Source organism: Mus musculus, chromosome 8, assembly GCF_000001635.26.
Source record: "Mus musculus strain C57BL/6J chromosome 8, GRCm38.p6 C57BL/6J".
In the NCBI taxonomy this organism is placed as follows: domain Eukaryota; kingdom Metazoa; phylum Chordata; class Mammalia; order Rodentia; family Muridae; genus Mus; species Mus musculus.
In genome coordinates, this window is record NC_000074.6 from 82922823 (window position 1) to 82949319 (window position 26497).

General features: G+C 42.2%; 1 protein-coding gene across 4 annotated transcripts in view; it reads left to right on the forward strand.

Moving 5' to 3' along the window:
- Rnf150 (ring finger protein 150) overlaps nt 1-26497 on the forward strand; it is a 228006-nt gene that overhangs the window by 59557 nt on the left and 141952 nt on the right. The gene's annotated exons all lie outside the window — the stretch shown is intronic.

The following is a 26497-nucleotide window of genomic DNA, read 5'->3' on the forward strand; positions in this document are numbered from 1 at the left end:
CAACCAGGTCTGGGGTCATTTACAAATTGGCCTAGGATGGTATGTGATTCTTTCAAAATGCACATCTATGCAGGCATGTTTCCTGCACATCTGGACTTTTTTAATCAGTGGTAGAAAATCATCAAATGTTTGTCTTTCAAATATGGATTCTCCTCCATTCTACTTCATCTCTCTTGTTAAGATTCCCATTGTATATTTTGTGTACCTTCTTTTTCTTTCTCCTCTGTATTTTCCTTTTTTAATTGAAAACATTGTTCATAGCATATATTCTGCTTATGACTTTGCCTCCCCTAGTCCCCTAGATCAGTGGTTCTCAATTTGTGGGCCATGACCACCACAGGGTCACATATCAAATTCTGTATATAAGATACTTACATTATGACACATAACAGTAGCAAGATTACAGTTATGAAGTAGCCACAAAACAACTTTATGGTTGGGGTCACCACAACATGAGGAGCTGTATTAAAGAGTTGCAGCCTTAGGGAGATTGCGAATCACTGCCCTAGATGCTCCCTACCTCTCTACCCATCCAACTCCACGTCTTCTTTCTCTCTCTCTTTTTAGAAAACAATCAGGCAAATAAACCTACAAGCCAGAATAGAACAAAATAAACAAATAAAGGGACAAAGCAAAATCATAAGAAGCAGTTGCCAGAGCCCTACTCCAAACTTCCCCGTGTTCCCAGCCTCTAGGTTGGACAGAGTGCCCTTAGCTCTTTCCTGACGCCCTTTTCAGCCTTTCTCCTAGCCCACCTCTATCCCTCTCTGCCACCCACTGACCTGCAGAAGCACGCTCTACCAGGCAACTCACAGTCACAACGCTTTCCTAAGATCAGGGAAGGCAAAGGAACCCAAGGAACAGAACCATGCCAGCTAAGACAACACCTAGAATCACCTCGATCATCCAGGCCCCAGACACCTAGACACCAGTGCAGTACCATAACCACTAACAGCTGAGACAATGTGCTCCCACCAGAACCCAGCAACCCTACTACAGCAGGCCCTGAGAAGTGCAATATAGCTGAAGCAGAAGACAAGGACTTCCCAAGAGCTGTTATGAATATGTTCAAGGATCTTAGAGAGGATATGAATAAATCCATTAATGAAATCTGGAAAACACAAACAAACAGTGGGATATAATGAAAAAAATAACAAATGGTTCAAGACATAAAAGTAGAAACAGAATCACTAGAGAAAACCTCTACTGAGACAACATGGTTTTATCTTGAGTATTTTCTATCTCCAAAACTGTGCTACATTTTGGGTCATTTCTTCTGGTCCATCTTTCCATTTGCTAATTCTGTGTAGGCCTGTGGGTCTTTAGGGCTCATTATACCCAATTGTGCATTTGAGTTTCTTTTACGTTTGGTTCTAACTACTTTTAATAATTGATGTTCTCTGATCTTTAATGTTTTTTGAGGAATCACTCGAAAACTTGATAGAAGATCTACCAATTTTTAATAGAACAAAATCTATTTTCTCTTAGAGTTCTCATGATTCCATTGAATCCTTTCCCGCCCTGTTTATCATTTATAAAATGACTTCCAAATGTAAGCGATGAAAGAATGTGGTGGACCCAGATGGTAGGCTCTGTGTTTCCTGATTCTCTCTGAATAAAATATTCAATGTTTCTGTGTCAGTAGTCATGGCTTTTCTAAAATTCTCATTTTCCATTCTCTTCTTTTATTGTCTCTTGCTTATTTTCACGTTTCATTCTGGTTTTAAGTACTCCATAGATATTTTTATTTCCTATACGAAGCCCATGTTATCTAAAACTGTGTATGATGTTTCTGCTCTCACTCATGATGTATTTCAGATGTAGCCGACACAAAATTGTAAAGACGGCTGGGGAGATGGCCTAAGAGCTTGCCACATAAATGTGAGGTCCACAATTCAGATACTCAGCTCACTCCCAAAAGCTAGCAGGGACCTGCTGGTTTACCTGCAATCCCAGTACTCAGGAGACAGAAACAGGGCACCCTGGGGTAGAGTGGTTGTTTAGATCAGCTGAGTCTGCTGGGCTCCAAATTGAAAGTGACAGAGAAACATACTGGAGGCCAAACTCTGGCCACCATAAGCATGCGCATACATATGCACATAGACATAATATGCACATCCTATGTGTGCACGCGCACAGACAGACACACACACACACACACACACACAAAGATGTGGAAAAGTGGAAGGGCTAAGAGAAGGATATTTTTATGTTAATTTTTTATTGGTTATTTCCTTTATTTACATTTCAAATGTCCCCCTTCTTAGTCTCCTCTCCGCAGAACCCCCATCTCATACCCGTTGCCTCTATGAGGGTGCTTCTCCACCCACCCACCCACTCCTGCCTCAATATTCTAGCATCCCTCTATGCTGGGTCATCAAGCCTCCACAGGACCAAGGATCTCCCCTCCCATTGATTCCAGATAAGTCATTCCTCTGCTGCATATGCAGCTGGAGCCATGGATTCCCCCATATGTACTCTATGGTTGGTGGTTTAGTCCTCGCAACCTCTAGGATGTCCGGTTAGTTGATATTATTGTTCTTTTTATGGAGACGCAATCCCCTTCAGCTCCTTCATTCCTTCCCCTAACTCTCCCATTGGGATCCCTGGGCTCAGTCCAATGGTTGGCTGTGAGAATCTGCATCTATCTTAGTCAGGTGCTGGCAAAGCCTCTCAGGGGACAGCTATCCTAAGCTCCTGTCAGCAAGCTCTTCTTGGCATCAGCAATAGTGTCTGCTTTTAGTGTCTGCAGATGGGATGGATCTCTAGGTGGGGCAGTCTCTGGATGGACTTTCCTTCAGTCTCTGCTCCATTTTTTGTCCCTGTGTTTCCTTTACACAGGAACAGTTTTAGGTTAAAAAATTGAGATGGTTGGGTGGTCCCTTTCCTCAACTGGAAGCTTATCTACTGGAGGTGGTCTCTATAGGTTCTGTCTCCCCTTTGTTGGGTATTTTAGCTAATGTCATCCCCGTTGGGTCCTGGGAGCCTCTTGCATCTCTGGTGCTACCCCCAGTTCCCCACCCTCCACTGCTACATACTCCTGTTCATTGTCCTGACCCTCTGTACTTCTCTTTTGTTCCTTCCTATACCCGATCCTGCCCCATGTTTTCCCTCCCTGTCCTCTCTCCCTCTCAGGTCCCATGATTATTTTGTTCCCCCTTCTAAGTAGGATTAAAGCATTCACACAATGTTTTTTCCTTCTTCTTGAGCTTTATGTGTTCTGTGAATTGTATCTTGGGTATTCTGAGCTTTTGGGCTAATATCCACTTATGAGTGAGAACATACCATGTGTGCTGTTTTTGTGTCTGGGTTACCTCACTCAGGATAATATTTCTAGTTCCATCTATTTACTTGCAAATTTCATGAAGTCATTGTTTTTTAATAGCTGAGTAGTACTCCATTTGTAAATGTACAACATTTTCTGTATCCATTCTTCCATTGTGGGACATCTGCGTTGTTTCTAGCCCCTGGTTATCATAAATAAGGCTGCTATGAACATAGTGGATCATGTGTCCTTGTTATATGTTGGAGCATCTTTTGTGTATATGCCAGTAGTGGTATAGCTAGGTCTTCAGGTAGAACTATTTCCAGTTTTTGGAGGAACCACCAGATTGTTTTTCAAAGTGGATTTACCAGCTTTCAATTCCACCAGCAATGGAAGAGTGTTCCCCTTTCTCTACATCCTCACCAGCATCTGCTGTGGGAAAAGATCTTTATCGTGATTTTTAAAATCATATTTACTTACTTACTTACTGTGTGTGGTGTTCAGAGGACAATTTACAGGGCTTGATTCTCTCCTTCCACTCTGTGGGTCCCAAGGACTGACCTTGAGTCATCAGGTTTGTCTGCACTTACCCACACTCCCTCCTTGCCCCCACTCCCTGCACCTGCCCCAGTCACTCTGCCGACTTCTGTGAGGATGCTCCTTTGCTTGCCAGTGGGACTTGATGATTTGGTCCATTCAGGCCGTTTGCCATCTCAAGCTGAACCTGGAATTCTGAGGCTGGACCCTGCAACCTTGGCTCTGCTCCTGACTCCATCTCCCAGTACGGTGTTGCTCACAGGGAAATAGTTCTTTTCAAGTTCGTGTCTCTGAAAACTTCCATGACCTGTTAGCTCTAGATGTTTCCCACTCAGGAACCCTTTCACAGCATAAATCACCAGTGGGATGTATGTATATATGTATGTATGTATGTGTGTGTGTATGTATTATGTATCACATAAAAAATGTGTGTCTAAGGATGCTGCCGACCACCCAGATCTGTGGAGAGGATGGGCAAGGGCAGGGCGCTCTTTGCTCTCATTCTGCATGTGCTTATTTCCATTCTCAGGGCATCCCAGAATGCACATGGGACCCTCACGGCAAACTGCTGTCTCAGTACTCTCAGAGTGGAATCTATAGTCCCAGTGAGTTGAGGTAAAAACTAACCATTCTTATTTTACATCGCCTGCATGAAGCAAAACTATGTAATTATCCCTGAGAGTTTTTCTCTTTATCTTAACACAAGTAACTTAACACAGCAAGTCTATACTGTGTGCTGAGCACAGCCCCAGTCCATGGTTTCTGCTCCTCAATAGTGCTGCAAGTTTTTAGCTCCAGCCTTATTCTTGACTACTACCTTTGATTTAGCAGTTTCTCGGCAGCGCATATGATATATGGCTTTACTTTGATGTGTAACTCACTTCAGCCTTTATTATATTACCTCCTAGCAGCTCAGAACTGTGTCTTGCTCACATTTCTCAATGCTGCATAATTCTTGTTTATTCGATTTCAGGCCTGTAGATCCTCTGCCACCTCCCTCCTGGGCCATGTATCCACCGAGCATGTTAACTTTATAGAAAGACTTAAGGGGAAAGATCCGTCTTGATATTCAGCCAAAAGCCCCGGTTTCTGGTGTGCTTAAATATTTCTGAAGTCATTGGTTATCTTTAGAACGAAGTGTGACTTAGTAAAAATCACCGTCCAGAGCAAGTGTCTGTGGTTGCACATTCAAAGTCCCCCAAGGTCTATATTGCCCCTCTTTGTTTCCTGGCTAGGGAAAGAAGTTTACATTTCTTATAGTTTATATCATGTTACTCTTTCAGACGTATCCTGAGGAAAGAGTCCAACACCATCTAAAACACAAATAAAGTCATGAGCAAAATGATGCCCACTGAGACCCTTTCTGTAACGGAGAAAACATGGACGCCACAGCAATGGCTAACGTGTCAGTGAATGGAGAGGCAGCATTGACAGACTGTTATAGACTTGCGAGTTAATGGTGATAGGAACCTGGGGGAAATTCTGATCCATGATAAAGCAAACAAAGCAGGTAACAAAACTGACTGTGCTGCTCAGTCATCGTCACTGACAGGTCTGTGGATGGATGGCCAGAGAAAAGACAGAAAATCCTAGGAAGGAAGGGAATTATGTTGGCCTTGGGAATTCAAGGTAGTTGTATCCATGTGAAATATTTCCTTTCAGTGTCGCTTTGTGGTTTTCACAGAAAATGTGCAGTTTTTGTTTTTGTTTTTGAGTGAGGATAAAAAGGTGGGAACAGATACGGGTCATCTCGGGAGCCTCCCGGGGCAGGTGAGAGGCTTTCGGTGTGATGTGAGAATTTCAGCACATCTTTCGCTGGAGAGAGAGAGAACAGGGCGTTTTACAGGACAGCTCTGCAGAGGAAGTGGGATTAGATGGGTTCTCTGGTTTTCTTCTGCATTACTGCTCATGAGCTTCATCTCTGCGCACTGTCAGGACCCAGTGCCAATCTTTTCTAGTCCTCGAAGCCTTTCCATAGGTCTGGGACAGCCAGGGAACCTAACGCACAGGCTTCACTCTCTTGACTCACTGAAGAGTTGTTTGCCATTGCCCCCACCAATTTATACACACTTTTTATGTCCCACAGGGAAGCCACTCTGTGTGGCCTCAAGGGCATGCCCTGCCTTAGAATCCACCATGTTATTCCCTTGTTTGATGGATCCTAGTTTTATTATTAATTTTGCATATGTTTATTTAAACCTGTTTGAATTTGGCATACCTGCTCGAGTTGCTTCTCCAGTGTCATCGGTTGGCAGGGCTGCTGGCCGCATTATACTTTGCTGCATGTTGAATTTTTCTATGTGCAGCATATTGACTCCTCCGTTGTTTATTCACAGAGACAGTGCTGTAACTGGAAGGCAGCTTTCCCCCATAGGATAACAGTTTTTCAAAGGGTTGGTCCTCGACATGGCGTTGTTGAATTGGACTCTTAGGTGAGTGCTGTGGGAGATATTTAGACAGTGACTGCAAGCTGTCAAAGGAGATTGTGGGTGCCCGGCCCTTCTCTTTCGTTTGGCTTCCTAGGCCTGCGGTGAGTACTTTACACTGCCAGATGCTGCTCACTGTTGCCATCCCACAACCCCATCGAGATCTCAGAGTGACAAGTTCAAAGACAAGCACCCTACCATAAAGCAGGAAACCCACTCTGTCTTGGACTAGCACCCCCAACCTGTGATCTAAAGAAAATTATTCTTTTCTAAAGTTTGGTGTCTGAGTGTTTTGTTAGAGGAATGCAAAGTGACTAACACAGATAGGCAAACTGTTTTCAGTTCACCTCAGAGGGCTTATCCACATTACTGTGTAGCAAGAACCATGCTAAATGGCTCCAAAATCTCAATAGGTTTAAGTGGACATGGGACAAATACTACCACATTATGAAAATAGTACTTTTTTGAGCACTCACCATATTTGATAAATAATAGGTAAAACATTTTCACTCATTCAGTTATGTGTGTGTGGTATACATGTTTGTGTGTTTGTTTGTGTGTGTACAACTCTGTGTAACTCCCACTCACTAAGCTGACCTAGATGGACAGAGAGCTCAGGACATCCGCATCTCTGCCCACCCTCAGCATTGGGATTGCAGGTGCACAACCACCAAGTCTGGCTTCTGTGTGGATGCTAAGGATCTGAACCAGGTCCTCGTGCACACAAGTGTTGTATGGTCTGGGCCATCTCCCCTGGCTGTCCTGGAACTTGCTTAGTAAACCAGGCTGCCCTTGAACTCAGAGATCCACCTGTCTCTACCTCCTGAGTGATCAGATTAAAGGTATGAGCCACCACTGCCTGGCAAATGTCTTATTCTTCACTGCAATCTTGCTAGATAATTGTGGTTATTTGTACAGTTTTTTTTTTCCAGTTAAGAGGCCAGGGAATAAAAAAGCTATGAGAAGAAATGTTTGAGAGCTTATTCCAGGACGCAAAATGAGTTGCTGGGCACTAAAAATGGCCACAGATAGTGGATATGGGATGGTAGAAAGATCCAGGGCAGTTTAAATATTTTATAACTGCATAGTTTGTGTAAGGAAATGAAATGGGGCTTTTCTTAAAATATGAATGTGTGTGTGTGTGTGTGTGTGTGTGTGTGTGTGTGTTTCCAGAACTAAGTAAACTATATAAAAAAGATATGGGTATCTGGGGCTGTAGCTCAGTTGGTAAAGTGCAAGCCTCAGGACCTGAGTTTGAACCCCAACACCCACATAGAAAAGGCAGGCACTGTAGAATGTACCTGTGATCACAGTGATGAAGCAGCAGACTGGAGGACCCTTGGAACTGGCAAGCCAGCCTAGCAGAATCACTGAGCTGTAGGTTCAGTGAGAGATCCTGTCTTAAAAAATAAGATAGAGAGCATTTGAGGAAGACACCGTGCACATGCACACCAAGTTGCTGGTATTTTCCCTGTACTAATTGTAATTTTTGTGTGAATGCTTCAGCATAGATATTTAAGTTATTTGTGTATCCCTTAGTTTCTGTTCCTCAAGGTAAATGATTTATAATCAATATTTTCTGGTGGATTACTTGAATTTGTTTATTTCTGATGAAAGTTTATCTTGTTTCTCAGCATGTGTTCGCACATCAGTCTTTGATCAGTTCCAGGGATGTGTGCTTATGAAAGGCCAGATTCTTCATCTGGACCAGCCTCTGGCTGCATGGCTTTCTGTGCTGAATATGAAACCTGTTAATGGTGGCTCGTGCAAGGGAGGGCCAGAAGCCATGCAGTGAGAAAGACTGGAGGCACTTTTGACACATTCATTCAGAATACTGTCACAACATTTTAATGTATAGAAAAGCTGGCATGAAAGACAGACTGTTTTCCATGTGTTTCTAGTTTTTTAGATATAGACAAGCTGCAGCATAGTAAATTTGAAGAGATCACATATGCACATACATGGTATACACAGAGGAGACAGAGAGAGGGGGGAGAGAGAGAGAAAGAGAGAGAGAGTTATCACATAAGCCAGATAGTCTATACTTATCTTTAATACCAAGTTTAAGCACACACTTTCTTACTTTGCTTTTGATGGTGTGGGTTGTTTTCTTTATTGGAGTCTAAGGTAGTGTTTCAGAAATGAAGTTTAGATACAGTGAACCTCAAAGTACTCTTCATATCCTTTTATGTGTTTCTAATGAATGATGACCATCATTCCTCTCTCCCAGGCCCAGTGAATGAAGCGTTGCTATCTAGCAGTAACTGTGCAGCCTGTGGGATAAAGGTAGTGGAAACTAAATACAACAATGTAGAAGTTAGGGTCAGTTTCCCATCCACCCCATGCTCCCAGAAATATATTCACAAATACCTCGGCCATATAGCTAGGCTCTACTTTGACTAGACTAACCCACATTAACCCACGTTCTGCCACATGGCTGGTTACCTGTGCTTAGGTATCACGCATCTGTCTCATCACATCTTCCTGGATGAATCTCCCACCTGGCTCTATCCCAGAATTCTTTCTCCTCTTAGATGTCCCACCTCCTATTTCCTGCCTAAGCCATAGGCCATAGACATTTTAATTGACAGCTTGCCTTTTGGTCTGACTCACTCTTCAGTTGGCAAAGGCAACATGCAGCAAAGGAAAGGTCATGGGATCCACGCAGCACAGATGTGTGGAAGCCACAGAAGCCATCAGCAGTTTGGGACTCTTCCGTGCACTATGCTTCCAGAGACATGGCATCAGTGACTCATGAGCCTGCGCATCTGTTGTGGCCCTGGTGGGTGTCAGTAAATACCCGTTGTATGGAAGCAGAGCCTACCTCGCGGCTTCCGCCCAGGCTGTGATTGTGTGTTTCCTAGAATGCTCTAATAGCAAGTTTGCATAACAGCCACAAGCTTTGGCAACTGCAGAGTGGACTGTAGTCCAGTCATGGACGTGAATAGCAGAAAAGGAGATGTTCATTTTAAACAGGAGCTTTCACATCTATTTAGATGGGAGACAGAAATGCCAACATTTGTATAGAAATGCAATTGCCCCAGCCCTCGGTTCTGAGAGGGACAGGCTTTACCACCTGGCATTCATTAGACTAAGCTTATGTTTCAGAACGTTTGACCTGTTGCACTGATCCCATCTTTGAACCATAACTTCAACATTTCTGTAAATTTAAAAGTGTTTCCAATTTCTCTTTGTCACCTGCAATTTCCCCTTTGTAAGGAAACCCTTCTCTGTGAGTTTCCTGCCAAATCACAGATAGAGTTTTTCAATTTATTCTTTATTTCAGCTTGAATTTACATGAAAACTGTTTATATTTTTAATTTATTTAGAGTATTTCATACATGAAGAGTGTATTTATATCATTCCCATGCCTCTCTCCACTATCAAATTATCTTATAACCCCTTAATCACTCTCAAATTCATGATCTTGTCTCTAAATACACACACTCACACACACACACACACACACACACACACACTCACACACACATACACACACTCACACACACACATACACACACTCACACACATACACACACACTCACACACACATACACTCACACACACACACTCACACACACTCACACACATACACACACTCACGCACACACTCATATTCACACACAAACGGGCTGACTCCATTTAGTGTTGCACGTATATGTGTGAATTCAGGGCTGACCTCTGGGGATTAGATAACCCATTAGGGAGCTCGTCATCTCTGGAGAAAATTGATTCTCCCTCATCCTGCACTCATTGATCACCTATAGCTCTTCATCTGGAGCGGTGGAACTTGTGAAATGTCTCCCGTCTACACTGGCATATCAACTCGTGCTGTCATTATGCGGGTCATTTTTTTAGGCCTTTATATTGTTAAGATCTCATCTGTGCAACTGCTCTCTCGTGTTGAGAAGCCACTCTCCCAGCAGGCTGCTAGCTCCTTCGGTTCTTACAATCTTTCCACCCCATTTTTATGTGTTTCCCCCGGAACCTTGGGTGTAGGCATTACATCACGGATGTATCAGTTGGAGCTGGGATCTCAGGCTCATTTCTTCTCTGTATTTTGACAAGTTCTCCATCTGCTGCAAAAAGAACCTTTGTTGATGAGGGATGAAAGCTACAACCATCTATGGGTATAAGAAATAAGTATTTAAAATGATATTAGAAGTTAAATTGATACAAGAAAATAAAGTATATGCCTCTCCAGCAATGAGAACTTGATTAGGGCTTTGGTGCTGGACATTAATTTCCTCCTACTGAGACAGCTTTAAGTCCAACTGGTTACCCGAAAATAAAAGTGCCACTAATGCACCCTACTTTGCCAGGCTGCTCATTTTGTTTTATAGGTTTAACAGCCACAACCAAAGCAAACCAGTTTCCCAGGATTACTGATGGCTGAGTGGGTCACTGACCCCATTTTTTAATCTAGAAAATCCAGTTGTTTAATTGGTACTCATATCTCCTGTGTTATGAAAGAGAGACAAAGAGGTTATCTTCCAAGAGAATGGAGATGCAAAAGTAAAAATAATACTGGGGACTCAGGGCTACAACTCCCATCTCTGATCCCTAAATGAATCATCTCTGCCTCCTCATGGCACAGTGATAGTGTTATGGGTATCTGCAAGGAACAGGAAGGCTCAACACTACTAACATTAATTACTTAGGTTCTTTAGATATTGTGTCTCACTTAGTATTCACAGTATCTTCCCCAGAATGTTTCATCTACTATGACAAAACACCTGAAACCACGAAATTGATAAAGAAAATAATTTTTTCTTAAGGATCTGGAGACAGAGAAATCCAAAGTCAGGGAGCCTTGCAAGGTGAGGGTCCTCTTGCCGAGTCAACTCGTGGTAGATGAGGGGGAAGCAACAGAACATGCGCAAGGATCCCTCTTGCCTGAGCTCAGTAATGTAGTGAAGCCACCAGTGAGGGAAGAGGGGTCAGTCCCAAAGCTCATAAACTGCTGGAGACATTCAAACCATGACAAAGAATAAAAACCTCAAGCTGAATCCAAAGCTAACAATGCATTTGTTAGCAAAGTGTATCTATGTGTATTTAGTCTCCATCTATATGACTTCTCTAGACAAGATATTAGCACTCAGGCATCATGTGACCTTGTCAGGTTATACAGAGGTCTGCGCATTCTCTCTCAATGATTTCTAAGCCTTTTTAAACAAAAGTTTTGATTCAGTCCTTTGTAGGAGTCAATGTATGAATTCTTCTCTGCCAAATGACAGGTCCACATGGCCCATCCCTCTCCTTCACACACATTTCTTTCTAGACTTATAAACTGTACTCTTCTTTGTCAACTACCTATCCCACCTCTTGGAAACATTTGCAATTTTCCTTCCCAAATAGGCCTATGTTGATTGTTTATTGGATTACTGCCCATAAATAAATTATTCTTAATTTTTTCCCTCCATGCTGATATTCAGATTATATTTTCCCAAGTAACATAGAGAATCTCCCATAAATGACTGGGTTGTTGGATATGTGAGAGAAATTGTCAAACGTCTCTTTCAAGTTTCCATGAAACATTTATCCCCTAGAAGATATACTGAAGACAAGGGCAGGGGCCTTAAAACACTTCCCTAAAGGTGACTTGCATCTATGTGTTTATTGATGGTAAGAGTGGAGAAAAGGAAGCTACTACCACCATCCCCAGAACACAAAGGCAGAAGGGTATAGGGAGGGAAATGAACACACAAATATCAGAAAGGGAACTGGAAATGTGGGGTGCAAGGGACAGAGACCGTGGCCAATAAACTCGATGTTTTTTCATGATGTCATTTACATGGTCTCCTATTGATTTTCCATTGGACACAGTTGGCGCCTGCCGGTAGCTTTGTTTTTCAAGTGCTTTTAGGACTTGATCTCCTCAGTGTATAGTGAAAACTCAGGAGTGACAGTGACAGAGTCAACTTGTGGTCTTCCAGTTGATCTTGCTCGGCTTCCAGAGAGCAAGCCTCAAAGGAAGAAGAGGCAACTGGAAGTGGCTGAATTTTTTAATAGAGCCAGGTTTTGGGAGAATATTGGATTTCCTCTATGAATAGGCTAAGAGAGGGGAAGTGACAAAAAAAAAAGAGACCTGGAGACTAGTGAGGTGACCTGATATACAAGCATGGGGACTTAAGTTTAGGTCCCCAGGACCTGTGAAAAAACAGGCTCATCTGCACATGTCTGTAATCCCAGTCCTGGGGGAAGCAAGCACAGGTTAATCCCTAGGGCTTCACCCAGTCTTGGCGAAACCTGAGCTCCTGGTCTGGAGACTGTCTAAAAGATGCTGTGGAAAGTGGTAAAGACAGCAGGAGTCGATATTTAGCTTCCACATATGTTCATGTATGCATGCACACACACACACACACACACACACACACACACACACACACTCATCTAGGAGTATTGATTTGCCTTTTTTAAGTGTGTTGAAGGGAATTCTATTTGTCTGAAGCAATTTCATTCTTTAAGTAAGTACATCTCATATTTTATGCAAGACTTAAATCTCCAGGTGTGACTTTTTCCAGCACACACCTAAGCAAAGCAAACACAACTTAAAGTGAGTATTACTGACTGTTACTCTCACAGTAACATGTGAGGTGCTAATGACAACCTCTGGAAAATGGCCAATCAATACATATGGTCTATGTCTCCATGCAACTGAATAATCTTTAGAAATCTCTGAACTATTTTCACTATAATAATATTGGTAGATCTTCTAGTATTTTATGTTTGGAAGCACTGCTGTGAATTGAACTTAAAATGTTTACTTGTATATGTTAACTACAATCCATTAATTATATTGCATGTGATATATTACTTATATAATATGCATATATAAATAACATATACTCCATTAATTGTATTGCATGCATATATATTAGGTATGTGTTACAATGTTTCTCTTGTGCTTTGTTGCTGTTGATAGATGATTTCATTGAGTGTTGAAGAAGCCTAGCACGCCTGCCATGAGTCTCACTGGCATTATGGCCTTATTTATTAGAAAGTATGTGTTTACTTTTTATTGATGATGCCATAGTTTCAAATTATTACAATTTCATGTAGGAAAACATTTTTCTGTCTGGTTTAGAATGCTCTGGGCCTTGTGAGCACATGATTTTTTGTCTTCCCGAGTAAGGCTTTATGACTTAGATGATTCTTGCTGCGCCTCTACCTTCTCTCTGTGTTCTCCAGTTCCCCCACCCCCACCTCTCGCCTTTCTCTCCTGCTCTTGGACTCCTCATTCACTTCGTTGACTTCAGAGTTCGCAATCTGCATTCCATTTCCATCTTAGCCCTGTTACATTACCTAACGAAAATATTCCTGGATGTGTACTTACAACACTCAACACTGTAAGTGAATTCTTAGTTTGAATAGCTCCCTAACCAAGGTTTAATCTTGACCCACAGGCAACTGCATCCAGATTTTTTAATGTAGGCTTTGCATAGAAGGTGCTTGAATACTTTTTGTTAAGTAAATGAATGTTTCTAATACGGCCACAATTACTAAACAGGTTAATATGGTAAATATTTTGGATAATGATGCCAAAAATTAACATTAAAATGTAAAAACCTCAACCAGACACATGCTGCTGGTGGTATTGTTAGGAGCCACTGAGTGAAAAAATAAATATATGTATATGTTTGTTTATTTGCTTATTTATTTATCTATTTATGATGAGGCACCTCCCATGAATGTTTTCCTATTGGAGTCTACTTGACTCTTTCTACAGACTATAATTACTCCAACTTCATGAAAAAAATATTGCTATCGTCATATGTCAGTATACATGATCATCTGTTCACTTTTAAAGTGTAATTTCTCTTAAAATAGGCACATTGTATGGAAATTGAGACATTTTTCTAACCATGTTTAAGTCTCCACATGCTCATGATGCTGTTAACTAACTTGTATTGCTAATTACCCACTGTCTTTCTTAATATCATACAAGTGACACAGATCAGCTTCTCCCAGCATTCCCGGCAAAGATGAAATCTACTTTCACAGCTGGGAATAATTCAGTCCTTGGCATGCAGCGGCTTAGCTTTCTATCTTGGGAAAAATTCTTTTTTGGTCCAACAGTTTATTACAAAAATGATTCAGGCTTCTGTTTACATGATGAAAAACGCAAAATAAATGGTATTATTTTATTGGGAAAATGGGACTAGTGCCTTCAAAGCAACTTGAAAAATCCAAATCGGTTTAAGCTGTTTTATTTCCTTTAGAAGAAAATGGGGCTTTTAAAGTTCTTACCCAACTCTGTGTTTCTTGAGTTCTTCCATGAAATGGATTTTTCTTTTTGTTGCTAGATAATCTGCACATTGAAATAAGGGTTTTTCTCAGTGAGGGCCAAGCAGTGGTTTTATAGAAGTATGACAATGCATCAACTTTAAAAAAAAAAAAAAGATTCTTTCTCTTACAATGGCCTTTGGGATGAGCATGAAGCAAGTTTGTATGTGCTACATTTCATGCTTTAGAAAAGGCTAAGGGAGACAGGGAGATGCTGAGAACAAGTGATCTTACTTAAAAAGAAGAAAGAAGGCCAGCATGTAAACAGAATGTCACGTTTAAAAAAGAAATAGAAGGAGCTGCAGAGATGTCTCGGCAGTCACTCTGCTCTTGCAGAGAACATGTGTTGGTTCCTAGCACCTACACTGGGCAGCTTGCAATCACCTATAACCTCATGCCCATGGCAACGGGCAACCTCTTCTGGCAGTGTATGCACATACACATGCACGCACATACACATGCAGATACATACACATATGCACACAGACACACACACATACACACAGGCACACACATATGCACACGTATACACATGCACACACACATAGATACATACATACATGCACTTACACACATATGTAGGTTAAATATGGGATCCCGCATCCAGCCCAGGGTGAGGCACGACGTGGGAAGTTTGACTGTGCCTCCCACACCGCCACCAGGCAGGCGTTGGACTGTGAGAAGCCACAGAACCCTGCTCTGGGAGTGAGGAAGCGCAGTCTGAGTCCCCATGGACCTGCCTGAGTTGGGTCCAGATTTTTGGGCACCACAGATGCCTCTGAGTACTGCAGAAGAAGTGGCTCTGGGTTCCCCAGGCCTGTATGGAGGCCAGAGATGGCAGATTCTCAGGCTCTTGGACACTGCAGATGCCACTATATGTTGCAGAAGAGCTGAGGACAGAGTGTGGGCCGACTGGCGGGCTCTGGCACTGGGCAAAGGGGAAAAGAGCAGGAGGAGAGAGTTCTGGCTGGGTCCTGCAGGGAGGAGAGCCCTTATCTTGCTAGGTGGCTAGCTGGGATTGGGAAGCAGTAGCTGGGAACACTGGGAGGCCTATGCAGGAGGTTATACACACAGCAGCTTGTTAGTGGAAGACCTGCTCCATTGCTTCAGCATGGAGGATCCCCATGAGAAGAGACAGTCCATGGTTTTAAGGCATTTATTGTAGAAAGGCAGAGAGAAGGAGAGAGTAGAGAAGTAAAGGTCAGCCATGGCCATTTGGAGAGAAGGGAGAAGGGGATGCGGGGGGGGGTGGGGGGGAGGCAAGAGAGTAAGAGAGGGAGGAGGGAGCAAACAGCCCTTTTATAGTGGGCTGGCCTACCTGGCTGTTGCCAGGTAACTGTGGGGAGGAGCCTATCTGGCTGTTGCCAGGTAACTGCAAGGACTGGAGTCCAGACAGAACACCAGGAGCTTGGGGCATTGCTCTACTTGACTGATGACTACACACCTCTCTGCAGTAGGATCCAGGGGCCCAGGGGGCATGGCCAAACACCTGCCATCCCTTGCAGACAGAAGTCACCTACCAGGTCTCTGGCGCTCAAAGCCTGTGCTCGACTGGGGACCAGGCTGCCTTTCATAGCTCACCGCCCCACACACATACACCCACATGTACACACACATGAAACATACATACACATATACACATACACATTCTCATATATATATATATACACACATGTGCACACATATTCTCACGCAAAAAAAAATGTTAAATGTTTTTTTAAGGGCAAATAGAATTCGGTGTTCCTTCCAGTAATAAGGACAGCAACAAGTCTATATCCTGCCACATGGTCAACCAGTAAAAATGTCACTTCTCACGCTCAGATAAAGAATAGAATGAAAAAATAATGAAAACTGATGAGTCTGTGGTAAGCACTGAATCAAAGCCAAGGAACCTGGAAGTCAGATAAAGAATTTTAAAAGGTGGCAGGAATGGAGATGGCTTAGCTGTTAAGAGCACCGGTTGCACTTCCAGGGGACCCTGGTTCAATCCCCAGCACCCACAGGGCAGCTCATACGTATCTGTAGTTCCTGTTCTGGGAATGCGACATCCTCGCACAAATATATGTGCAGGCAAAACACCAATTCACATGAAATAAAAATAAGTAAATAAATGTTTACATGAAAACTATTGGAAAACCCCAAATGAGCATTCCATGACTTGCAGCAGGTTTGAGCTAAGGGTTCTTCAGGGACGATAAGTTGGTTACAGTTAAGAAATTGATTTGCTTTGGTTATGCTGTGCTGTTGGGTTTTGGGTGCTATATTGTGAATGCTTTCTTTTCATTGACAATTGTCTGATACAGTATTATCAAGGTTTCTCCAACAAATTTATAAGTTAGCAGTGCCCACAAGTATGTTGCAATTAAGATTTTCCTTATCAAAAAAGGAATATACTGCAATAGAGATTCCCTAACCAAACAATGATGTTCCCTTCATGCAACCCATCGTTCTAAATGAGGGGTGCATTGTCCAAAGCCTCTAGAAAGCTGTTGAACATAGAGTTAACACCACTTCCGAAAGGGGCTTAGTGTGCTAAAGTATGTTTTGCTTTGTTTTGTTTACCATATGGAAGATAAAATCCAAGTGCTGAGTCTGGTATTTTCAGACAGCTGTGACCTGTCCCTCGGCTGCCATGGTCTCCTCATCTCTGGCTTAGTCATGCAACAAATTTTGCAAGCACTTGCTGTATTCCAGACACAGCACAGACTGCAGCAGTGGAATAGGTCAGGCGCAGCCCTTTGTGCAAACCTTAAACTGAATCTCCCTAGGGTGGGAAGGGAGGCTATATTTTCCTTGTTCCTCATGCCTGTACTATGTGTATTTTTAGAAGCCTCCACATGCATTTCCTGTATGTACTCGTACAGATTTATGACTCTGTCAGCCCCAAACGCCCTGTCGTTCTGCCTCTCAGTTCCTCCTTCCTAATCGTTCTGGATGTTATTCAAACACAGCTTCAGAGCTCCAGTTCTTCTTTTGCCTGCCAACGGTGCTGTCCTCTTTAACTTTTCTCGTCTCCCAGGTCTGGCCCCAGACTTAAGGGCTTGCACTCTCTCAAGCGCTAAAGGATATTTATTAAATTGAAAAATGACACCATGAAAACATCTTGGAAAACTGTTCCCTGGTTTACACCAAACACATCAGTTTAATACTAGTGGTTTGCAGGCTCGACTTCCTGACTCTACAGTTGTGTGCACATCACCAGATGTCACCTATGCTACATGATGAGTAAGTGTCCTGTGGACCTGCAACTCCTGGGCACATAAAGGAGCTGAATGGGCAAAGGGTATCACTGTAGATAATTATAGTACTCATGAGGGTCTCTGCCTCATGGTGCTGTGTTCTTATAACTAATATGTCTCCGAAAACATTAGTAATATTTGATTAATATTATTAACACATATTAATTTATCACTTCAGCACGTACATATCACTTTGGAACACATACATTTTCCTCCACTGCTGTTAAGAGCACTAGTCATTTGCATCCTTTCCCTCATGGCTCCATGAAATGGATTTTTCTTTTTGTTGCTAGATAATCTGCACATTGAAATAAGGGTTTTTCTCAGTGAGGGCCAAGCAGTGGTTTTATAGAAGTATGACAATGCATCAACTTTATAAAAAAAAAAAAGATTCTTTCTCTTACAATGGCCTTTGGGATGAGCATGAAGCAAGTTTGTATGTGCTACATTTCATGCTTTAGAAAAGGCTAAGGGAGACAGGGAGATGCTGAGAACAAGTGATCTTACTTAAAAAGAAGAAAGAAGGCCAGCATGTAAACAGAATGTCACGTTTAAAAAAGAAATAGAAGGAGCTGCAGAGATGTCTCGGCAGTCACTCTGCTCTTGCAGAGAACATGTGTTGGTTCCTAGCACCTACACTGGACAGCTTGCAATCACCTATAACCTCATGCCCATGGCAACGGGCAACCTCTTCTGGCAATGTATGCACATACACATGCACACACATACACATGCAGATACATACACATATGCACACATACACACACACATACACACAGGCACACACATATGCACACGTATACACATGCACACCCTCATGGCTCCACTAAGCATTCCTTAGCTTTCTTTATCAGGCTGTACGAGCATTTGTCTGCTCATGCCATTGAAGTTTATGAAGGTGAGCTGGTTAGCAGTAGAATAGAGCTATGACCTGGAGCCTTTCACATGCACCCCAACCTTCTTCCAACCCCAGTCCCCAATCCTACCCTACTCTTCTCATAGTGTCCTTGTCACTTAATTATTTTGTATGCTGTGATTATTGTGTAACTAGATGACCTCACTCAGTATAATGTCAAGTCTCATCTATTTTACAATGACATGACAGCATTTCCTTCCTTTGGAAGGCTGGATCATTTTCATGTAACATCCTTCCTATGTGTATGAGGTGTCTGGCTACCCATCACTCACAGATGAATACTTTAGCTAATTTAACATCTTGGATATTGTGAACAATGATGCAATGAACCTCTACAACTGCAGAGATCTCTGAGAACTTGCTTCAATTCTTCTGGACACTTGGTGCCATAATGTATAAAGAAATTGTGTTTGCTTGCAATAACCAATGATTTCCTCTGCCTGGGGGAAGTATCGTCACAGTCAATTGTTTCATAAAGATATCCAACTTCTCTTAAATCAATAATGATAATGGTAAGGAGAATTACTATCAACTTCCTTTGACACTGGCACTTTAGTAAGAAACAGCATAATCCTTATTGCTTAGATTACCCATGAGGTAATCAGCTACTCTGATTTAAAGATCCTAGAAGCTTATCCAGGGTTGGAGGTGGTGTGCAAAGAATTTGTTTGACCCAGTAGGCTTGAACTCAAGTGTTACAGAGAATATCTGTCCACACTATGTAGCCTTTTCATGGTGCATAACAAAATATCAACCACCGCATTGGAGAGAGGTGGTCAGGAAGTCACATGGATATCACGTGATAGAAGTCTATTTTCTGTGAAAACTCAAGGAATATTCAGTAACTAGTATACAATCCAGGGGAAATGCTTGCCTCGCTAAAAAATAGATATGTGCTTCCTGTGGTTTCTACATAATTTTCCATCACAGAGAATATCAATGTGTTCACACATTATATATAGTCAGTCTCTCCATTAAAATGCAGGTAGGTCATGGGTCCTTGCAAGAATAGCTGTGGAAAACATTTAGGTCATCCATTCTTAGAATCACCTGCTTCCTACAGCCAAGAAAAGACGTAATCATTAATGAGTGGTGCACATTTGTGTGTGGAGGGTATGCATGCATACACGTTCATGTGAGTGTGCGTGTATATTCACATGCATGTAGAGACTAGAGATTGAGAACATGTGTCTTCCTATATAATGGGCTACTTTATTTTCTGAGACAGGGTCTCAGTCTGGAACTGTGATGGGAAAGGCTAGCTGATCTGCTAGCTCCAGAATCTCCTATCTCTAGCTCACCAGCAGAGATTACAGGCTGCCACATCCAGCTTCGCCCATGGATGCTGGGGATCAAGTCATCTGCTTGAACACCAAGCACTTATTGAATCATCTCATCTTCCAGCTCTGATGGAGTACATTCTAACAAATAATTGCCGGTTTGGGTGAATATTACTGCTATTTGTGATTGCTCATTTCTAGATATTTCTGAAATTAAGATCACTGTAGCAAAGAAAACCCCCAAATAGTCAATTGCCTCTTAGAACATGGAGTTTGCTGACAGGTTCGGGTTTTAGTTGGAAAGAATACTGATTTCACTATTAAAAAGCAAGAATGTAAATAAAACATCACAATTAGCCTTTGAGAGCTGTATCAATGTGTCAAAGTTAAGAAGGACTTCATTGCCTCTGTACTCCTAACACTGAGAGTAGCATTTAAACCTCAAACAAGCAACAGTTGGTGCCTGGAAATAAGCTAAGCCTTACAGCCTTCATTCAACCAAAGAAACCAACAGCATAGAACCGCACTGCCCACTGCGTTTTCCCTTTTTCTCCAACATTCCCTACTGACAGTGAAATTCATACTCCATTTGCCTAATGACCCATAAAGCTGGAATTTCCTAAGAGCAGTGTCTATAACAGTTATGGCAAACTTCCAGAACTTTCCAGCAGGAAACAGGCTTTTTTTTCCTCTGTCTCTCTCTCTCTCTCTCTTAAACTCTCAAGCTGTCGGCAAAATACAGCCCCCTATTAAATGACTAAGACAAAACCAATGGTTTTGGAAACATGCCCCGTCCTTCAGCAGAAGTCTAGAAAAGAGCAGGCTAAGTGACTGGGCATCTCTTGTGGTCACACATAATGGAGATTAATCACCAGGGATGCTAACTAATTTCAGCCACTGCCTCTTAATGAATGTCAAATGTTAAAAGCCCACCAGCCTTTGTTCCCACCCGACTTTAGTACATCTGAATGAGACTGTTGTCTAGTGCTGCACCCAGAAATATGATTAATTCTACGTGGGGGGTGAGGAGTGCCCAGTGTGCCCCAATGCCATGTATGCATGAAGCACAGTGAGATCTTGAGAGTGATTCCAGCAGCAGCAGGATCAGATCAGCTCTGGGAGATGTCATTGATCATAGTCTAGCTTGGACTTCCTGCCAGATTTACTCTACATTAAATCTGCATTTGAATGGGGCAAAGTTGGTTCAGAATTACATGTGTGCATGTGTAAGTGTGTAGGCCTATGTTTGCAGCTGTGCATTTGTCTGTGTTTGTGGAAACTAGAGGTCAACTTCAGATGTCCTTCCTTAGAAGACACCTACCTTATTGTTGTTATTGTTGTTGGACTTTGGATTTATTTTTGTATTTTATTTTCTTTTATATGCATGAGTGTTTTGCCTTGTGTGTTCCTGTGGAAGCTAGAAGAGAGTGTCAGATATTTTGGACCTGGAGTTGAGAAGGTAACCCAATGTCTTTGGAATCAGTCACTCCAAAGTAAAGGAAGCCTGACTGTGACCTTCATTTACCATAGTCACCGGATTCATCTTCTCCCTTCTCTCTACTGACTTTACCTTCCAAAACTGCCCAACTGCTAGGAAGGATGATTGCAGCTTCCTAACCCAAAGCCCTACCAAGGACCTGCCCCGCAGTAGACAGTGAAAATTATCAGAGAGAATGTGAAAGGACTCATTCAGTAGCAGCTCCTTTTTTCCCTTTCTCTGGGTTTTAAACACTGAGAAAGTATTTCAACTTTTTGTTTCACATGTAAAGATTTAGTTCATTAGACTAAGCTACACCACTGGGCCAATTGTACTTATTTTAAATAGTTGATGTTTATTAAGAAAAAAATTAACAAGTTGTCTTACAGTGAAAACCTTTGCCAGAAAACGCTTACACAATCCATAAATGATGGCTCGCCTAGTGGTGGAACTGTAGGGCATTTTTTCCAGTTCATGAATCTTCAAATTGGATCCAAATCACTACTTAAGGTACTTATTCATATTTGGGATCTTTCCTTCCTTAGACAAATGACTGTATTCAACATTTCAAGTGCTATTTGCTTGCTAGTTTTCCAGTCTCTGGTTTTATTTGTTTGTTTGCTTTGTTTTGTTTGTTTGTTTGTTTTTGCTTTTCTTCTTTGTGTTCTTTGTTCTTTACAACAGTTTGGCTTTTTTAAACATCTTCAATGCCATCATTTCAGGGCTATATATTAATGCCGTTATTTCGTATGTTTTGAAGGCTCTCTGGTTCTTACCAGAATGTCCTGAGGCAGTCTGGCTGTAGTTTGTCAGCTGATTCCAACCCAGTCTGCAGGGCTTTCATTTGCTTTGTGATTAAGGACCTCAAGCATGGGGTGAGGGAAGCTTCTATTGTTCTGTGTGTATACAGACATAGTCTCTGAACTGGGACCCATTAGCTCTCTGAAGACGTCAAGGACTTGAAATGCAGAAGACAGACTGAACCATTAAAGATAGCATAAAGTATAGCAGTAATGTTTATAGTTAATAATGTAACAATATATGATTTTAAATATGTTAGTCAAGTAAGGCATAAGGAAGTTAATTCACCAAATTATTTTATATGTCTGCTAAAAAATTTTAATTCTCTCTCTGCCTCCTCTACCTCTTTTGACCAGCACTATCATACACAGTAAGTGCACACTAAGTGCTGGTTGAATAAAATAAGTAAAGACAGAATAATGACTAACTGTCATTATTCTAAAACTCAGTAGATGGTGGGGGTTCCACAGTATCTGCGAGGACTTCCCATTTGTAATCTCACATCTGTGGGAAGGTGATGTGAGAGATGGGAAGGTGATGTGAGAGATGAAAGTTTAGTTAACTACACTGCAAGAAATCTAGATGAAAAGGAGCTGAGGGAAAGGCTGAACACATTAAACAGCAGAATGGCAGGCATCTTCAACACTGGTCTTTAGAACAGTGTCTCCCTCTATGAACAATGGATGCAGGTTTGGAGGAGGTGCTTTTCTGTAGCATGTCTACCATCTCCTTCTCTAAGACTCCCTTCGCTCACTCACCACGTGGGTACTCAGAATGTGCCAGAAGAGGAAGATGCCACCTGATCCCTCAGAATATCTGTTTATTCTCAGGCTTTTGGAATGGGCTTGGTTACTGAATTATCCTCAGATTGAGGAACGAGCTACAACCAGGTAAAGTAGCCCCAAACACTGTGCTCCCAGCTCTTTGTAGCCAGGAAGCCAGTTATGTGACATTTCTAGGGAACTCAGTTTTCTCTTGTCACTCTCTACATTCCCCAGCAACCCGCTAACAAAGTACATATGTTCTTTCTATAAGAGGGATGTTGGGGGAGGGAGAGAAACACCAAGAAAAAAGTGAACACAGGCTGGAAGAGCTGGGGCTTCCCAAGAACTGGTATCCAACCCCCTGGCTGAGCAAACATCCGGCTAAGGGGTTGCACACCTTGGTCCAAAATCCTGTGCCAGCTAAAGGTCCCCATGGCCCTTTTTGCTTGGGTAAAGAAGTCCTTTCCCATCTCCCCTTATTCCTCAAAGTTGTAACCAATATCTTTTTCACACACTCTCCAAATCTTAGTAGTTGTCTCTGTGACCGTCATTGCAATGTTGCTGGCACGGTCTTCTGCTCAGTTAGGAATGGGAAAAGAATCATAGCTCTGAGGCTCCTTCCTGTTCACTGGTTGCAAGGAGCAGTGAGTGAGAGAGCTGCACAGCTCAACTTCATCCTCAGAACTTCCCCTGTGAATCTTTCCAATTGAACTAAATTATTAGTATCATACATACCTCTCCCATGTTCAGAGTTTTGATCCCAGGATCCTAGAGCAGAAAGGCACGAGGGAACAAAGAAACAACAGGAAGAGGAAATGAGGAAGAGAGGGGCACCAAGAGGCTTTGGCCTTGGACATTATGGACAACCTGATTTCCTTCTCTCTAGAGAAAAGGGACATGTCTGTGCCCAGGGGAGACAGGCATATGGATCCAATAACTGAAGCATATGGAAAGGGAAGCCGTTCTGAAGTAAATTGTCTGTAACATTTATCAGATGTCCTTATTCAATCCTTATGTTTAAGCTCCAGTTTGCAGGCAAGGAATTCTCCATATCCCAAATTCATTAGTCATAGAAACAAGAGGTCCCAAAAGCCATGTGCAGATTTAATGACTGTGCCTCTTTTCCTCTGTGGCCTCTGACCCATGGCTTCTGATGCTATTCAGTGGCATGTGTCAGAAGACAAGTCTTTCACTGGAGTGTACAACCATGCTGGAGAGGGCCAGGAAGGGTTTTTACTGTTTGATGCCCTGACAAAGAATCTTTCCTTGACCAATATCTACTCAGGCTCCCCTGAACTCTGACAACAAGGTGGAGATTCTTTTATTCATTTTACTTTTATCTTTTTATTTGTCTCTGTATTGTGAGTGTTCCCAAAAAACTGCCAACTTGGTTCATCCAGATTCCACCTTCACCATGATACTTTTTCTGGCACATTCTGATCCACTGGTTCTGCCTATTCCTCAACTAAAAACTCCCACAGTTAAGGGGCTTTTGTTTTTGTAAATTTAGCTGTGTTCTAGACTAAGGCTTCTCGTCCTCAATCGTGGCAGCCCTGAGGAAAACATGCTCCTAGCACTTGAGCTACTAGTCAGCTCCTGGGGTCTTTGACACACTAAACCACTACGTCTGCTTCTCCTTCAGTGTAAAAGACCTGAATAGCCCAGTTCTTACTCTCAACTTTGATTGCTCTTCAATGTAACCAAATTAAATAGGCTCCGTTGTGAAGATCTTCTGAGAGAAACATATCTTGATGGACATGTGTAGATTGAGAATAGCTGAGTGAGCTGAGGATGTAGGAAGTGTGTGGTCATCCATCGGACCTAAATGACTGGCTTACCTTTTCCCTATGTTGCTGCTTTGGAAGATTGGGATAAAGAGTGTCCACTACCTTTAGGTATTATTGGCCAATAGGAAGAGGTATTACAATCATACCATGCATAGGAACAGTGTTTCTCCAATGCTATTCATACTCTCCAAACTGTGCTTCAGAGAGGAGCTGGTGACTCCTGGATCCTAGTCTTGCTTGGCAGAGAGGAAGCTGGACTCAACTATCTGCTCTCTTCTCAAGCTGGTGCCCTGTTCATGTAACAGTAATGGTGCTCTGCCTAGGGATGTAGAGTGGCATCCCACCTGTCTGCAGATTATCCAAACAAGGCCCACACTCACTGGGGAAGGAGAAAGAAAGAAGAAAAAACATCTTTACATATTTTCAGTGACCAAAGATCCATGAAAGTATGCTATAGATAATAGAGCAGGAAAGCCTAACACAATTTTTAAAAAAACAATAAAAGTTATGCATGAAGGACTTTTTTTTTTATCATGGGCCAATAAGATAAAATAAAACTGTTAAAACAAATAAAACCTACAGTGACCAAATGAGAGAAAGGTGCTTTGTGGATTAATGAGCTAAATAATCAACACTGTGGTGCAACATGACTATAAAAAAATAAATAAATAAAATAAAAACAGACTGGGGGCTCAAAGTCAGATATGATCAAGTAAGGACTAGAGTTCTAGATATCTAGAATGCACATAAAAAAGAGTCTGTTCCTATGGGGTGGAGAGTTCCTGGGGTTCACTGGTCATCCAGGTTAGCCAAATCCAGGCTTAATAAGAAGACTTATCTCACAACATACAGTGAAGAGTGATTGAGGAATACACCCAACATGGACCTCTGACCTCCACATGTACATACATGCACATCCACCCCTACATGTGTGCATACATACAAACATGTATACAAATGCAAAAGAAGAGAAGTTAAGGAGAGCAATGTTTGTGGAGCAGGTGAACTTGGAAGTGACTTGAGGGTTCCCTGGGCTAGTGTTGACCTACAGGCCAAAGTTAGAAAGCAACCTTACAAGGCCAAACTATCATCTCCATGTTTTAGAGAGGCCTTCCCTATAAGCTTGATAGGTTTGTCAGAGACACAAAGAAACAACCTGACGTCTGTAACCCTTGGTCACTGACATAGCTGTTGCTCAGGAGCCTTCTTGAAGTGCTTAGCATTAAAGATGCTTGAACGTTGTTTGCTCAAAGCAGACTTGAAAATGTGAGGAGGTTTCCATAGGCACTTCCAGACTGCAGCTATTTAAATCTCAGTTTAGTCCTTAAACATATGCTGCAGGCTGGCAGTGGAGGGCAGGAGACTCATCGGGAATGATAATGAAAGTTCAGCACACATTTCTAATCCTTTAAACAGTTCAGCCAAGCTGTCATTACAGCACTCTCAGCACCATCACCAATCTGAACTAAAACCTAATCTACAATAACTCAGTTGGTATAATGCACCCCAAGCATGTAGCAAGTAGGTCCTGAGTTTGATTCCCAGCACTGCATAAACTGTGCATGGTAATGCACACCTGTAATCCCAGCACTCAGCAGTTCAGGGTCATCCTTGACTACATGTAAAGCTCAAGGCTAGCCTGGGCTATACAAGTTCAGAGAAAAGTAGAAAAATTAGCAAGAGTGTGTAGTTTTTCTAGAAACTTTGATTTGGGATGTT